This window comes from Schistocerca gregaria, chromosome X (assembly GCF_023897955.1).
Source record: "Schistocerca gregaria isolate iqSchGreg1 chromosome X, iqSchGreg1.2, whole genome shotgun sequence".
Taxonomy (NCBI): domain Eukaryota; kingdom Metazoa; phylum Arthropoda; class Insecta; order Orthoptera; family Acrididae; genus Schistocerca; species Schistocerca gregaria.
This window is the reverse complement of record NC_064931.1, coordinates 117,104,985-117,120,953: the sequence shown is the minus strand read 5'-3', so window position 1 is coordinate 117,120,953 and position 15,969 is coordinate 117,104,985. Positions and strand designations below refer to the sequence as shown.

General features: G+C 42.9%; 1 protein-coding gene across 6 annotated transcripts in view; it reads left to right on the top strand.

Moving 5' to 3' along the window:
* LOC126297790 (zinc transporter foi) overlaps positions 1-15,969 on the top strand; it is a 176,720-nt gene that overhangs the window by 27,034 nt on the left and 133,717 nt on the right. For 3 of the 6 annotated variants that reach the window (XM_049988991.1, XM_049988989.1, XM_049988990.1), the window contains exons 2-3: positions 4,800-4,881; positions 12,225-12,322. The gene's annotated coding sequence lies outside the window, so the exon portion shown is untranslated. The remainder of the gene's footprint in view (positions 1-4,799; positions 4,882-12,224; positions 12,323-15,969) is intronic. The other 3 variants (XM_049988992.1, XM_049988994.1, XM_049988993.1) reach the window with 1 other exon arrangement.

Below are 15,969 nucleotides of genomic sequence, written 5' to 3'. Positions count from 1 at the left end.
GTGCCATACGTCACCTTCCCAAGTCTGGACGAAGACCACATGTTTGTGGGTACCAGACCCCAACAGGTGTTATTTGCATTAACATCAACGGCATGTTATCTACCTACGCAAACACAATTACTGAGCACTGTGCTCATCCCTCCGTGTTACAAGAATTATCCCCCAGCATTTCGCACCCTCAAACAGCAGATGGAAAGGAAAGCCCTCTCGTTCACTGAATGTCACAGTGAACCCTATAATGCTCCATTTACAGAGTGGGAGCTCCTCAGCATCCTTGCACATTGCCGTGACACAGCTCCTAGGCCAGATCGGATCCACAGCCAGATGATCAAACATCTCTCGTCTGACTACAAGCGACATCTCCTTGTCGTCTTCAACCAGATCTGGTGCGATGATGTCTTTCCAATGCAATGGTGGAAGAGCACAATCATTTCAGTTCTCAAACCTGGTAAAAACCCGCTTCATGTGGATAACTGTTGGCCCATCAGCCTCACCAACGTTCTTTGTTAGCTGTTAGAACGTATGATAAGGCAGCGGTTGTGTTGGGTCCTGGAGTCATGTGGCCTACTGGCTCCATGCCAGGGCTGTTTCCACTAGGGTCACTCTACCGTTGATAATCTAGTTTCCCTTGAGTCTGCCATCCGAACAGCCTTTTTCTGATGCCAACACCCTGATGCCATCTTTTTTGGTCTACGAAAAGCTTACAACACTACCTGGCGACATTGTATCCTTGCCGCATTATATGAGTGGGGTTTCCGGGGCCCGTTCCCAATTTTTATCCAAAATTTCCTATCGCTCCATACTTTCCGTGTCCAAGTTGGTGCCTTCCATAGTTCCCCTCATATCCAAGAAAATGGTGTCCCGCAGTGCTCTGTATTTAGTGTATCTCTATTTTTAGTGGCCATTAATGGTCTAGCAGCAATTGTCTGGCCCTCGGTCTCGTCTCGTCTTGTCTATATGCAGACGAATTCTGCATTTCATACTGCTCCTGTAGTACTGGTGTTGCTGAGCAGTGCCTACATGGAGCCATCTGGACTCAGTCGTGAGCTCTAGCCCATGGCTTCCAGTTTTCAGCCACGAAGTCATGTGTCGTGCACTTCTGTCGGCGTCGTACTGTTCATGCGGAACCAGAACTTTACCTTAACAGTGATCCACTCAGTGTAGTGGAGACGTATCAATTCTTAGGACTGGTTTTTGATGCCCAATTGACGTGGTTTCCTCATCTTCATTAGCTGAAGTGGAAGTGCTGGCAGCACTTCAGTGCCCTCTGCTGCTTGGGCAACACCAACTAGGGTGCAGATCACTGTACACTGCTGCAGTGCTGCAGAGCTCTTGTTCAATCTTGCCTTGACTATGGGATTCTAGTTTATGGTTTGGTGGTGCCCTCGGCGTTGCATTTACTTGACCCATTGCACCATTGTGGCATTAGACTGGCAACAGGAGCTTTTAGGACAAGTCTGGTGACCAGCATCCTAATGGAGGTAGGAGTCCCTCCATTGAAGTTTAGATGTGCACAACTGCTCACCAGTTACCTTGCACACATTCATAGTTCTCCTGAGCATCCGAATTACTGTATCTTTTTCCCATCCACGGCGGTTCGTTTCCTGCATTGGATACCCAGGTCAGGGCTTAAGATTGCGGTTTGCGTCTGATCTCAAGTGGAGTCCTTGCCTTTACCACCTATACTCGAGGTCCATTCAGATACACCTCCATGGTGTACACCTAGGCCAAAGCTTCACCTGGACCTTTCATATGGTCCTGACTACTCAGTTAACCCTGCAGCTCTCTGCTGTCACTTCCTCTTGATTCTTGACATGTACTGGGACCATGAAGTGGTTTGCACTGAAGGCTTGATGGCTGATGGTCACGTTGGCTTTGCATATGTTCATGGAGGACATATTGAACATCACTCTTGCCAGATGGCTGCAGTGTTTTCATTGCAAAGCTGGCAGCCATTTCTTGTGCTCTTGAGTGCATCCACTCATCCCCTGATGAGTCGTTTCTTCTGTGTACTGACTCCTTGAGCAGCCTACAAGCTATCAACCAGTGCTACCCCCACCATCCTTTGGTAGCAACCATCGATGAGTCCATCTATGCCCTGGAGCGGCCCAGTCATTCTGTGGAGTTTGTTTGGACCCCAGGCCACGTTGGAATTCCAGGAAATGAACTTGCCGACAGGACAGGCCAAACCGCTCATGGAAACCGCTTCTGGAGATCGGCATCCCTCTAACTGACCTGCGATCATTATTACATCACAAGGTTTTTCAGCTTTGGGAGACAGAATGGTGTAATCTCAGTACGCACAACAAACTGTGTGCCCCTAAGGAGATAACAGATGTGTGGAAGACATCCATGTGGGCCTCTCGCAGGGACTCTGTGGTTCTCTGCTGGCTCTGCATTGGTCATATGTGACTAACACATGGCTACCTTCTCCTTCGCGAGGACCCATCTTGGTGTCACTGTGGCTCACATATGACTATTGTCCACATCTTGCTGGACTGCCCACTTTTAGTCACTGTGCAGCGGACTTTTAACCTTCCCAGCATCCTACCTTTGGTGTTGGGCGACAGTGCCTCAACAGCAGATTTAGTTTTACATTTTATTCGTGAGGGTTTTTTTTTTTTTATCACACCATCTAAGGGTGGGCATTCTGCCTTCTTTCTTAGATCACCGCCCTCCCTCCATTTAAACTGTTACACTTTCTTTGCGTTTGTTTGTCTTGGTGGTCCTCTTTTCCCTACATGTGTTTATCTCGCCTTGTCTTTTTGGGGTGGACATTTTAATGTGTTGATTGTGGTGTATATTTTAGGTGTGGTGTTGGGTGTTTTTGTATCTTGAGCCTTGCTTGTCAGGAAAAAGGGACTGATGACCCTGTAGTTTGGCCCCCTTGTGGTGTGTATTTTAGGTGTGGTGTTGGGTGTTTTTGTATCTTGAGCCTTGCTTGTCAGGAAAAAGGGACTGATGACCCTGTAGTTTGGCCCCCCCAAACCAACCAACCACATAGTGGAAGGCTTGTCATTAATGTGTCTCAGAAAAAGAAGCAGGCCAAGAAATTGTCTTCTTGGCCTGACAATGAAAGACAATATTTTTTAAGCAAAAATGCACCTATTTTTTGTTGTAGTCCCCTTTGAGGCCCAATTATTTACTTAAAACATTTTTCTAATGAAATGATTTCATCTCTGAAGTGTGACTCTAAAAGGCTGCAAAATACACATTTATAGCTATAAAAACCTCTTCACATGCTCAAAACACTTTCCATCAACTTTTTTTTTTTTTTAAATGTGACAGATGCAACTTGTAGGGTGCACAGTTCTGGTAACTACTCCAACATTCATAGTTACATTCTGTCAGTTTTCTGATTTTTCAGAGCACTTTTGTGGAAAAATAAATTTCCCTAAAAAGATTTTCTTCTTCTTTTGCTATCCATGCCTCTTTGTCTTTTTTTACCAGAAAACTTGCATACCATTTGTCAGTTCTTATGTACACAGTTTTCTAGGTAACCAATGAAAAAAATCCCTTATGCGTACCAGAAAACATTAGCCATGTGAAATCAACACTGCCATTTCCAGGAAAGGAATCTGTGCATAATATAGGTTGAATTTTGTGATAAATGGTCAAAATTTTATTTAAAATTGATAGCACAACACAGTCTCCTTTCATTTTCAAGCTATTGGTATTTATATCTGGTAGATGGTTGCACTTGGCGTGCCCAATTCCATACCTGCGCTTCCGGAATCACAGTAATAACTTTCGTCATATTTCATAAACGGTTTAAGATATTAAAACGGTTTTTTCTTCAAATGATAGCACACAATGAGGCATGTATGTTGTATGATAAATACTTGAAACATTTTTGTTCACCAAGATATGGAAGTAACATGTCCTCAGTAGCAAGAGGGAGAGGGTCAGCAGAATGGGTCACATAAACACAAGTCAACATCTCCTCAGCACCTGGGAAGTGGCAGAGCATATCAGTGAAAGGGTTAAACTTTAACCTACATATTTCTTTCTACCTGTGACTTTTTGATGCAGTTTCCACTCTTTCTGTTACTTGATATTCTAATGACTTCTGTCTTCCACTTTGGCTGTCTGGGATTGTGTTTTATGTACCTTTGGGAAAGTAGTTTTAATTTTTTAAATTATTAATGTGTGCTGTATTTATTATTCTAGCTCTATGCACTTCCTGTCGGTGATAGTCCTTGAAAGTTGAATGAATAAATCTGCACCATGTATCCCCATCCAGTTATTCAGGTTTAAGTTTTCTGTTGTTTCCCTAAATAATTTAAGTGGAAGGCACAGTGGATCTTGCACAAAGGCCACAGTTAATTTCCTTCACTTTTCTCATCTCATCTAAGTTTGAGCTGTGTCTCTCATGACATTGACCTCAAGACTATGTTAAATCATAATCTTCCTTCCTTTCTACTGCAAGTTGGTTAGTGACTAAATGTCTTGCATACATGTGTGGTTTTCATATCTTTCTTAATATCCCCCAACATCAATATTGGTGTTTCATAGTCTGTAACACATTAGTGATAGATTCAACATTGAACCTACCCACTCATGAGACATTTATGAAAATAATTAACAATTGCAATGGTGCTTCTTCCCTACATTACTATTGAAAAAGTCAGTTGAAAGTATCTATGAATTTTATTTGTGTGTAGTTTTTATGTGGTACATGTCTCAAAATAAATAACATGATAAAATTGTAAAAGTTATGTACAACAGTTGTTTGTATTCACAAATTATGTGCAGTGCTCTACCTCCCAGCCAATGATAACTGTATTGTATTTTTTCAGATATTGGTGATAAATTTGTTCAGAAGTACAAAGCAGTGACTGTAAACATGTAGCAAGACTGAAGGAAATTGTTAGCAGTGGGGTAAGTGAGGACAAAATATGCTTTGATATGCCCTTGCAGAATAGTATGTTTTGTTCTTGGTGCCAGTAAACAGAACAATTTGAACATTTATTCAGAATGAGATGTTCCTTCTAATTGAGAGGCTGAAATATAATTGCAAAATGTGTTTGGATTGAAATACACAGTTAAGAAATAAAATATTACATGACAGGCTGATGGAGTTTGTGAAGATTTCTTGTATTGTTAGTAGTTTGTGGTCATATTCAGTTTCCTTTTACTTGCAAGAAAATTACAACCTAGCAGCAAAGAAAAATAATAAATGGATGTTTCATACCAAAATTAATTGGACATTGATGTTGTTTGCTTGTAATTTTCTTGTGGTTCAAGTTGTTATTTGTAGTGAACACGTTCGATGGTTTGTAGATTGAACTTCCCACTGTTTATACATAAATGTTCCTTGTGAATATAGCCATGTGAGTTCTGTAGGTTGTTACTACAACTGAATACTACCTGTTACTGGAAGAAAATAATTGTGCTATAACGAGTCACAACCATTGAGCTTTATTTTATTTTTCTACATGATATTAAGAACCTGTTTTGTGATAAAAAGGTGTATACTTCTTGGCTCATCTGTCTTTGATTCCTCTATGTAGTGTTCTTTATGTTCTATGGTCCAAATAACTATTGACTGGTTGGAAATCGCCTGAAGATAGCTTTACACTGTGAAATTATTAATATTATATCTTCATAGTCAAAGAGAGTGCAAGTCTTACAGTTGATCCAGTGACAAAATTGTCTCTGCTGTCAGCAACATTATGTTGTCTCCTTTAGGGGATTTGTGACTTCTTTGTTAGCTCATATGTGGCAACTATGGGGCCCTGATCCATTGTGGCATTCCTTCTTTTCCACATGGTGCAGTATCCACCTCCTCCCCCCCCCCCCCCCTCCTCTTCCCTCCTCCCCTCTTTCCGTACTTCCCCAGGACCTCACAGATCTGTTGTGAGCATACGTTTGGCAAACATGTGCATCCAAGCTTTTGCAGTGCTACTCCAGGTTTCTGTAGTGCAAATCTACTCTCTAGCACTATCCTGTGCATCCCCCCCCCCCTCTTTTTCCTTCCCAGAGACCCAGCCAATAATGATTGGGTATGTGACATTGAACTTGGGAGTTCCTGATCTGGGGGTTGCTAAACATGACCAGTAAACCAGAAAGTCTGAACAGGCTTCAGTGACCACTGTTGGGTGTGGCAGTGAAACATTGTGTGTATCAGAGAACAGAGGTCTTGGCTTGACTGCTTGTATCATGAGAAAGTAAAACCCTCTATTTAAAAAATGAAAGGAAAAAATCCAACCTCAATCTTAAAGCATGCTGCACACCAATTACACCCATAATCGTAAATTAGGGATAATCACAGGATGTGGTGCCACATAACTTGGCACTACACAAAACTGGTGCTAATAGCATAGGGACATAGGTAACACAAACAGCACAGATCTGTAAGTCCACCGTATCGGTGATAAGTTGAGAAAACCGTCCTGAAACACATGCGCTACAAAATGCCACTGTTTCCTGTGCATGTACCCTGACATCAATACGGGATATGATCACCATCCACACGCACACAGGCCGCACAATGGGTTGGCATACTGTGGATCAGGTGGTTGAGCAGCTGCTGGCGTATAGCCTCCCATTCTTGCACCAGTGCCTGTCGCAGCTCCTCAAGTGTCATAGGGTTTGAAAATGTGCATCAATACATCGACTGAGAGCATCGCATATGTGCTCGATGGGGTTTAGGTCTGTAGAACAGGCAGGCCACTCTATTCGCCTGATATCTTCTGTTTCAAGGTGCTCCTCCACGATGGCAGCTCGGTGGGGCCGTGTGTTATCATCCATCAGGAGGAAGGTGGGACCCACTGCACCCCTGAAAAGGCAGACATACTGATGCAAAATGACATTCCGGTGCACCTGACCTGTTACAGTTCCTGTGTCAAAGATGTGCAGGGGTGTATGTGCACCAGTCATAATCTCACCCCACGCCATCAAACCATGACCTCCATATAGGTCCATTTCAAGGACATTATGGGGTTGGTATCTGGTGCCTGGTTCACACCAGATGAAAACCCGGCGAATATCACTGTTCAGACTATACTCGGACTCGTCCGTGAACATAGCCTGGGACCACTGTTCTACTGACCATGTACTGTGTTCATGACACCAGGCTTTATGGGCACTCCTGTGACCAGGGGTCAGTGACTGTGTGTCTGGAGACAACTGTTCCAGTGGTTGCAGGAAGGTCCCGAGCAAGGCTACCTGCAGTACACCGTGGTCGTCTGCGGGCACTGATGGTGAGACATCGATCTTCATGTAGTGTTGTACACTGGGGATGTACCTACTATAGCACCTGGACACGTTTCCTGTCTGCTGGAATCGTTGCCATAATCTTGAGATCACACTTTGTGGCACACGGACGGCCCGTGCTATGACCTGCTGTGTTTGACCTGCCTCCAGTCACCCTAGTATTCTACCTCTCATAATGTCATCAATATGTGTTCTTTGAGCCATTTTTGACACACAGTCACCATTAGCACGTCTGAAAACATCTGCACACTTACTCGCTGCATCATACTCTGACGTGCACCAACACACCTCTGTGCATGTGGACTGCTGCCAGCGCCACTGTCGTACAACCGCAGGTCAAATGTACTGCATGGTCATACCCCGAGGTGATTTAAACCCCCAAACCGCCCACCAGAGCGTTGTTTCATTGTGTATAAGCATTATCCTTAATTTATGAGTATGAGTGTAGATGAATGGCTGTGAGGTGTGTCAGTGATCATTGGGCAGCCTCTGGGATACCTGCTGCACTCCAGCTGTATCGGACTTCTTCGGGTCTGTCTGGATCGACTTGTTTCCCTAATGGCTGGTAGGGCTTCTCTATAGCCTTGAATAATAATAATAATAATAATAATAATAATAATAATAATAATAATAATAAAACTTCATACAGTATCGTTGGACGCGTAGGTTACAATGATAACACCCAACCAAGATGCCTCAGGTTTTCAGCCCATCTAGGAAATCTTCTAAAACTACTCATGACAGTTATAGTTGTGGTTGTTAACATATTCATTGTTATTGAGAAATAAGAGGTAAAATTTTAAAAAATCCCCATTTTTACATTTATAAAGCTTTAGAAGGACTAGCATTGTCAGCCAAGTCAGTAAAGAGGTTGAGAAGTGGCACACTGCTTTAGTGAACAGGCCACTGAATTCTAAAATGCTTCATGAGTACCTGCTCACCAGTGATCTACTAAAGGTACTGAATTATAACAAACTAATTGTCAGCTGCAGGAACAGTATGTACCAAGATAGAAATGATCTGCTTAGCAATGGAAAAAAAGAAGGTATAGTGGAAGTTAGCAGTATTATGAAAAAGGGTAATGGAAAACTGCAGCATCCATACTTAGTTTTGATGCTACCAAACTTCCAGAGTACATTTACAGAGGCTACATTTGCCTGAAAGTCTGACTGCACATTGCCTGCCACATGCACTGTTTTAAGTGCCAAGGGTTTGGACATACCACTGTAGGGCATACAGGTTAAACTACATGCTGCAACTGTTTTTTTACATTCACATGAATGATGATCCAATGTACAACAATGGATAAGTGTTTCAGTTGCTACAACAACTCTATTTATTGTTGACAAAAAAATTCAGATCAGGGTCATGCAACACATACCATACTCTTTAAAGCAGTGTTCTCTGACCTTTGTCAAAACATTCACCTCAATAACAAAGCATCCCACTCCTAAGACACAGACTGTATAAAGTACTGTCGACACAAGCTCCTGAAACTGAAAACGTAATTGCCATGCACACCAGTGGACAAATATGTAGAAATGAGGAATGCTGAATGGCTAGTGGCCAGATAACAGTAGGCCATGAATATTTCTTTTGATGCTCAAATGAAGACAGAGAGAAAAAAGTACTATGACGTAAAATAAAGCTTCACTGCGACCAAGAAAAGGAAAACATAGAATCAAAACTACATCAAATGATGAGAGGTGAGTGTGATGTCATCTTCAAAGAGCCAGTAGTCCATAGAGTGGCACACTTGATGTAGCGACTTCCCCATTCTTCCTCCTGCTTAGGAATTTCAGTGCACATAGTGTCATGGGTGAGTATCAAGCACTCTGGAAGGGGTCTTCTGAAGAGCAACTACTTTCTGGTTTTGACCTGTGGTATCTCAAAGGTGGAACCCAACACATTTTAAAACATCTCATGGCTTGATCTCAGCCAATGATCTCAGAATTTCCGCTTCCAGTCTTCTTATCTCAATACAATGGTCTGCACACAATGCTCTCTGCAACAGTGTGATCCTGTCAATAAAATTCTTCTGGGTTTGTGACCAGATTGTCAACTATAAAATTCTGAGGTTTTGGCTACTGTTGCAAGACACCTCCCTCAGGGTGTATTGCTAACTGCTGAATGGGTATTAGTTTGATTACTTACATACTATGGAGGATTGCTGTCACTGGATGTGAGGGTAAGGAGGAAGGATATTAGGATGATCTTTTCTTGGGCTTTGCATTGCGTGTTATCATTGGCAGAAATAGGTGTTTTCCATTGGAGTATCCTTTATTGCTTGCCGTTGGTGGAAATAGGCGAATAGGACATTGAGCATTGACTGCAGTGTGACGCTGTTTACTAACTGCCTAGTATCGACTAGTGTGCATCAGCACGCTGTTTCCCTCTGCCACTGTGGCCAACCGTGTGTCTGTTGCTTTGCGAGAGCTTTCCTTCTACAAAATTATCACTGCTGGCAGCCAAGACGCTGGGGAGTCGGTACTAGTCTTCTCTATTCATGTTGTTGGCTATTTCTATAGTCTCTCTGAGCTTCCTCCTAGAACTAAACAGCTGTTTCACCAGTACATGGGCCACTCGAAATTAAATCTTCATTCTGCAATGTCCCTGGTGTTCCGCCACTGCTGATTTGTTGTATTGTTTGAGATGGATATATGTCTCATGTTCAGATAACCTTGTGCTTATTGGACACCCTGTCTCACCTACATACACCAGTCCATATTTGTACTTGATTTCATAAACTCCAGTGGCATGAAACTTGTCAATTGTATCTTTTGTCGAGCCCAGAATTTCCTTTATTTTGTTGTTGCTATGAAAAATCACCTTAATACCTGCCCAATGGAGAATTTTGCCCAGACGTTTTGTGACCCCTTGTACGTGTGGTAGCAGGACCGTGTTCTGTGCTTTGTTCTGCATTTCCCTGTTGCCTTCCTACTTTGGTGCCATAATTTTATGTATCATCCTCATGTCGTAGCCTTTAGCTCCATAAATGGACCTGAGATTTTGTAGTTTAGCTTTGAGATTGTGTTCACTGATCCTGTAGGCTCTCTGAGCTAAAGTTTGCAGTGCTGATTTCTTTTGCATGGGATGGTGGTGGAAGGATATCTGCAAGCTAATGCATCACTGTTTGATGACCACCTTTTTAGGTGGAAACGGGTTTTCTGTAAGCAGACGGACAGCATAGCTATGGGTTCCCCTCTATTGCCTGTCGCAGCAGACAGTTTTATGCAAGCGTTCAAAGAAACAGCACTTCAGTCCTCACCATTACGCCCAGATTGCTGGCTACAATGCTATGATGACACCTTTGTCATCTGGCCACAGGGAGAAAAAGAGCTTCAGAACTTCCACCACCATCTCAATGAGCAGCACAGCAAAATTCACTTCACTATGGAGATAGTAAAGAATGGGGTACTGCCTTTGCTTGTTGTGGAAGTTTACCATAAGCCTGATGGCAGGCTTGGACACAGAGTTTATAGAAAGCCCACCTACACACAGGTACCTGCATGCATCCTCTCACCGCCATCCTACGCAAAAGAAATTGGTCCTGAAAACTTTAATTAAGAGAGCCTACAAGATCAGTGCTGAACACAGTCTCAAAGCAGAACTGCAGAACATCAGGTCCATTTTTGGAGCTAATGACTACGACATGAGGATGATTCATAAAGCTATGGCGCCAAAGGAGGGGGGCCACAGGGAAATGCAGAAAGAAGCACAGAACACCATCTGCTACCATACATACAAGGGGTCACAAAACTTCTGGGCAAAATTCTAGGTTGGGCAGGTATTAAGCAGATTTTTCATAGCAATGACAAAATAAGATGTTCTGGGCTTGATGAAAGATACAATTGACAAGTTTCACACTTCTTAACATGTGTACCATAGTTACCACTCCTTTCCACTTATAAATTCTTGTTTCTTAAATAAGTTGCCTTTAAAAGTGATAAATTTTTCGTGTCGTACATTAATTTTTGATTATTTAGAACTTTAACAGTGGTTTAATGTGAAGCAGTAACAATTTACAATCTCTTGGGTAATTTTAAAACCTCGCAATAATGTAAATTATGTATTTATTTTTCAGTATTGTATAGTATACATGTATGGGTCGTTTGTCCACACACAATATGTATTAAAGGTTTCACACTATTTCCTTTATGTTGAATATTCAATGAACAGTCTAGATCACGTGTAAATTGCTTATGTTTTGTTTGGTGACCTGTTTTGGTCTTTTATCAGACCATTTTTGTACTCTGTAAAAGAGAGTATTTCATACTATAAATGATCAAAGAATTAATACAATCATAGAAGTAAAATAACATAAAATAAATGTATGGTATACCCTTGTTGACAGCAGGCGCATAGTGGAACAGGCTGCTCTGGAGGCATATGAAACACTGCTGAGGAGCTCAGTCACTCATGGTTTTATAGCGAAAGCTCAGCGAACTGCCTCCTGCATATCACCACCAATGTGTGCTGCATTTTGTAATCCATATTTTAGACATGTCGTGGTCATTGAATTTGTACAAAAAGAAGTAGTGTGGCATTGTAAATGATAATTTTGCAACTATTTTATGACAATTGTACAACAGGCAACTAAAAACTTACATATATGTAAAAGACAACTGCAGATAACTCCACTGAAAGCAGTGCTCATTGACTCCATCACTCCTTACTGGCTGTCACTACATTTTTGGCTCATGGCGGAACTTAACAGCTCACATTCATTTCCCTTGTAACCAACTGGCATCCTATCAACCATCTCTGCCACACTCCCATTGATAAAAGCACCTGTAGAAAGCAGCATATATTGATTTGAGCCAGTGTCGTTGGGCAAGACGTTATGCTCTATTTAAGAATAGTTTATAATGCATATCTTTTATATACATTCATAATATCCTTAACTGTTTTTTCTATGACTTAACTTGTAATAATATATGTTTACAAAGAGCTGTCACAAATAACAGTAATGGTTGTCTATGATTTACTATTTTGACATTATGCAGGAAGTGGTGGGCAGAGCTTTCGCTACAAAACCACAAGTGACTAAGCTCTACTTGACAGTGTTCTACTTGCCTCCAGAGCAGCCTGCTCCATGCCAAGGGTATGCCAGCCTTTTTTTGTGTGTTATTTTATTTCTATGATTGTATTCATTCATCGATCATTTACAATATGTAATACTCTTTCATACAGAGTAAAAAAATAGTCTGATGATTGTCTAAAAAAAGACTGAAACCAGTCAGCAAATGTGATGTATACAACTTACATGCAATCCAGACTATTTTGTTGAAATAATTTTAATACAATTTTATCGATCGCTGCTTTCCGAAGGACAGTGTTCGAAAAAATTCTATTTCCTTTGGTAGTGTATGCCAGTGAATTGATAGTCATGTTAGTTTTCATGTCAGATTATGTGCGTAGTGACAACATAGCCAGGCAGATGCACAAAAATGGGATACTTTGATAAAGTACAAAGATTCAGTGGTAGACCTTAATGAGTTAAATTGAAGCACATGGTAGTCTGATAAACAAATTATAGATAGATGTGACTTTAAATGGTACAATTTAAATGCTTTCATTTACACCTTGCAGCAGTATTAAAAGTTTGTACTTGCTGAAGGTATTGTTTATCTCAAAATGAAACTGCAGGACTGACTTTCCCTTTTGAATTACTTATGACTGTTGTTATGAAGCCAGCAATATATTTGGTACTTTTAACATGCACTAGACAATAATAGTGCTGCTGTTTACTAAATATATGTAAACACTTGTATCTGCATCATGTACAAATTTTAATCCACTGCAGAGATTTAATGCCATCCGTTAATCACTGATTATAAGTGGAGCATGAGGAAGGTACACAACTCTATAAAAAAAATCCTGCAGCCTCAAAGTGTGGTATGTGCTGATGAGGTGAAAGGCTGTTGAGGTAAAACAACCTCCAGTGGACAACCTCTTGGGCACCTGCCATCCTCCAATTGTGTAAGGCTTGCTCAGACATGTAGGGCTCTGCCTGGCCTGATGGCCTCCCTGCAGGTCTGGAGATTAGAATAGGCCCAAGGTGTTCCTGCCTGTCGTAAGAGGTGACTAAAAGGAGTCTCACTTGTTTCGGCCTTTAAGTGATGGTCCCCTGTAGGGTTTGACCTCCATTTTTCCAAATTTTCCCAAAGAGCATGCCAATTGGGGAAGGGTGCCTTACATGGTGCATTGTGTCAATCATGCACTGATACGTCATACGTCCTTCATCAATGTGGCTCTGAACTTCCGCTCATTCTCCAGCTGTTGGGCGAGGTCACCCCCCTGGGTGCATTTTCCTCCATCCACTTAGCAGTATCGTTTTCTGCACTGACGATGATAATGGACTTGTTTGCACCTGATACGCAGCACGGTAACCAGTCTGTTGTGGTGGGGCTACCTGGTACCCTGTTGGTTGTAGCCCCCTGATGCATGTGTCATTAAGTCCCCACGTATTCCAAGGAGTAGATGCCTGTCACCCTGGAGCATCGGGAATCCTGGCAATGGCTATCCTGCCAGGTGGCCTTTGCTGCGGCTGGGAGGTGCCCGTGGGGAGGCATCGTGGTCAGTGGCATTAGGGCGGATGATACACAATGAGGTGTACTATGTCATCTCTTGCTGGTGTCCCAACACCAGCAGGCTCTAAGCAGTTGATGTCTAACTACAATGTGAAGAAGTAGGACCCCAATTCGTTCCCTTCCCTGGCCACACCATGGGAGAAGGTCATGTTAGGTATGGGAGCAGATCTTACTCCCCTCAGTACCTCGTATGTACGACGGCTGATGGGGTCGTCCTTCATGTCGACGAAGCCTCAGTTTTTTGTGGAGCATTTAGAGGACAAGTTTGGGGAGGTGGAGGGATTATCCAGAATGCGATTGGGGTCTGTCTTGATAAAAAAAGCATCCTCTGCCCAGTCATGGTTACTACTACTCGCCTGTGACAAGCTGGGGGATGTTTGTGTTTCCATCATGCCACATAAGAGCTTAAATATGGTTCAGGGTATTATATTTCACAGGGATTTCTTTTGAAGTCTGATGACAAGATGCGTGCCAACTTAGAGCGATGAGTCCAGCACGTACATAGGGGTCCAAAGGATAATCAGGTAGCCACCGGTGTCTTCATCTTGGCCTTCTAGGGTGACAAATTACCCGAGAAGGTCAAGGTGATGGTATACCGGTGTGATGTCCAGCCATATATCCCTCTTACGATGCGGTGCTTAAAGTGCTGGAAGTTCAGGCATATGCTTCCCACTGTAATTCCAGCATCATATGTTACTACTGTGGATGCCCCTCACATCCTGATACTTCATGTGGTCCTGCCTCCCATCTGTGTCAGCTGGGTAGAGCACCATTCCCCTTGTTCACCAGACTGCAGGATTCGCCATAAGGAATGGAAAATCATGAAATAAGACTCTGGACCAACTGACCTACACTGAGACTAAGAGGAAATTTGACCCCTGCTCTCTGCGGCTATAGGGGATATTACAAGAACCATAGTGAATATAATAGTGTGTCGGATGGAGTTTGCGTTTATGTACTGAACTCGGTATGTAGTGAACATGTGCCCCTTCACACTCCTCTTGAAGCTGTGGCTGTCAGGATAAGGACGATGCAGGAAATAACTATCTGCAATGTATATCTTCCTCCAAATGATGTGGTATCTCTGAACATCTTGGCTGCACTGATTCATCAACTCCCTAAACCTTTCCTTCTTTTGGGAGATTTTGATGCCATAACCCCTTGAGGGGTGGCACCATGCTTACTGGCCGAGGTAGAGAGGTTGAAAATTTACTGTCTCAGCTCGACCTGGTTCAATGTGGTTTGTGGCACTTATTTGGCCATTGATTTATCACTTTGTAGCCCAGGACGTCTCCCATTTGTCCACTGGAGAGTCCATAATGTCTAGTATGGTAGTGACCCTTCCTGATCTTCCTGTCACTACCCCGGCGTTGTGCCCATGGACGCCTACCAAGATGGGTTCTAAACAAGGCAGACTGGTAAGCTTTCACCTCTGCTGTCACCGTTGACTCTCCCCCACATGTTACGATTGATGTGATTGTTGAGCAAGTCACTAGAACGATCGTATCTGCAGCTAAAAATGTGATCCCTTGTTCCTTAGGACAACCCCGGCGAAAGACAGTACCTTCGTGGTCACCGGATATTGCTGAGGCCATTAAAGAGCACAGGCGGGCTCTAAAGCGGCGTAAGTGGCACCCATATCTGGAGCACCTAATAGGTTTTAAACGGCTCTGTGTCTGCGTTCGCGAGCTTATTAAAAGATGGTAACAGTAGTCTTAGGAGAGGTACGTCTTGACCATTGGATGCCATACGTCACCTTCCCGAGTCTGGACGAAGATCAAATGTGTTTTTGGGTACCAGACTCCAATAGGTGTCCCCAGCGTTACTATCAATGGTGTGTTATCTACTGATGCAAACGTGATTGCCAAGCACTTTGCTGAGCACTATGCTCGAGCCTCTGTGTCGGAGAATTACCCCCAGCCTTCCACACTCACAAATGGCGGATGGAAGGGAAAGTCCTCACATTCACTACACGCCACAGTGAACCCCATAATGCCTCATTTACTGAGTGGGAGCTCCTCAGCCCCCTTGCACATTGCCTCAACACAGCTCCTGGGCCGGATCAGATCTACAGTCAGGTGATTAAACATCTCTCATCTCGACTACAAGCCACATCTCCTCATCATCTTCAACCAGATCTGGTGTGATGGCGTCTTTC